Source organism: Mesocricetus auratus, unplaced genomic scaffold (assembly GCF_017639785.1).
Source record: "Mesocricetus auratus isolate SY011 unplaced genomic scaffold, BCM_Maur_2.0 Super-Scaffold_100004, whole genome shotgun sequence".
Lineage (NCBI taxonomy): Eukaryota > Metazoa > Chordata > Mammalia > Rodentia > Cricetidae > Mesocricetus > Mesocricetus auratus.
In genome coordinates this window covers 88,454,661-88,456,837 of record NW_024429189.1, presented here as the reverse complement: position 1 = coordinate 88,456,837, position 2,177 = coordinate 88,454,661, and positions in this window count along the sequence as shown.

Genomic DNA, 2,177 nt, shown 5'->3' with positions numbered 1-2,177 from the left:
AACAGAAAGTTGACTGTAAGCACTGAATCCATTTGAATATCAGTAATACTGAACAACAAAAGGAAATATTGTTGTTGAAAGCTACAGGTATTGCAAGCTCCAGAGAAAAACATGTTGCAAGAAACTTGAGAAATGGAGTGTGGAAAGGGTGAGGTGTGTTTTCAGTTGATGGTATGAACCAGGAAATATACACTGCTCCAATTTCCTTCATTTTCAGCATATTTCTTTACCCACATTCTTTCTTACTTCTCTGCTGTCCTTTCTTTTTATTCCTTTTATAAAACTAATGAATACTGACTGCTCCTCTACATTAACAGGATACCCACTAAATGCTATTGAAGTGATTTTGCCGGTTGTATGTGATGGCAAATTATCTGAGAATTAGGGATGATGTAATTCATATTTGCAATTTCTCAGCACCTGGCAGATATAACTTGAACACAGTCAACCATTAGTAACTTTTTATTTTTATTATTTTTGAGTCAAGGTCTCACTATGCAGCCCAAGATGGTCTTGAACTTGTGATCCTCAACCTCAGCCTCCAGAGTATTGAACTTATTACCACACCTAGATCAGTAGATTTTTTAAATAAGTGAATTATTTTCCTTTACTTTCTGTTTGTTTTGTTGTTAGAATAATAACTGAAGACAAACTGGAAATATAAGAAGAATGTTCCATCATTTGAGAATAAACAAAGACTATATCACACAAACTAGAGAGCTGGTGTAGATGTTTCTGGAGCCTCATTAAAAATATCCTATTGCTTTTATAACTCATTTTCCTGAAGTAAATACTTTTTTCATATTCTAGCTTTATTATTTACACTGCCCTAAAAATGACCATTAACAAATACTTCTCTGTTAAAATAGCCTTCCAGTCTTGAATCCCTTCATGCTGATTGACCGCCTCCTGACTATTCAAAGCTGAAGGCCTTAGTGATCCAGCCTCAGTCCATGTCCTGCTAGCCGCGGCACTCCCCACACTGTCAGGTCTACTTGTGGTTTGGGAATGTGCATACACATTTGTGCTTTTATGTATTTTCCCATTCAGTTTCTCAGATGTCACACCAGGTGCATCGACAAACACCTGTTCCAGCTACTTGGAATCCCAAGAGAAGATTGTCTAAGCCAAGGACTGGCCTGGACAACATAATGAGAACCACACAAGCAGACTAACAAAGATCTGCCACTCCTGACTTATCCATCTCTTGTTTTCCATCAAGACACTCCATCCTTCAGGGTCCAACTCAAATCCTTTTTCTGCAAGACTTTACTCTCTCTCTTAAGTTTAAATCACTGTATGATTTTTTTCCCTACTTAAATAGTTAGGATTTTCTTCAGAAGAGGCTATTTTTCCGTTCTCTGTGTATTCCAGGTAATTGTACATAGAAAATAAACTAATATCATCTGATGGAATTACAGGAATTCATGTGGTGGATCATTGATATAATGTAACATGCTCTACTATACTGAGAACTTACTGATTTATGTTTTCTGTTTTCATATTTGAACTATGTCTTCTATACTAGATCTAGAACTATGTTCCTATGTACTAGAAAGTTATCACAGTGCCTAACATTAAATGTTCAGCAAATATACTTTTGAATAAAAAGGCACAATGGTGCTTGCATCTTCATGTAAAGGAAGAAATTCTCAGTGTGAGAGAGGCTGCATGAAACCTGAAAGCCATAAGGGTTTGGAAAAGGTGAAAACTCTGTCTCTTAAGTAGTAGGTGGTAATCTGTCCTGACAACAGAGAATACTATTCAACGAAAATGATATCAATTGTTTAACAACTCACTTTAAAGCAATTCTCCATCTAACACACTCAGGAAATATGAAGCAGCCATTATTCTGAGTCTAGATGTTTTAGATAGAAAAATGATCCATTTGAGTGGCTAAATCTCTGTGTGGGGCAGGAACCCTTCTCCTTTAGACACTGATGGGGAAGACAGGAGCACAAGAGTTCGCATCTTTCTTCTTAGTTGATTTAGAGCATGAAGAGATGTGAATGCCCTTGTTGGAGCACTTGTTCCTACGGGAGCAGAACTGATCTGAGGGGAACAAGAAACCAAAGATCCATGTACTTGCTGGGGAAATGACTGAATCCACCCAGGGACTGGGCTGGCTCTGATGAAGTCCTTCAAGACCTGTGAATAAAGACCGAATGGCTCAGTCT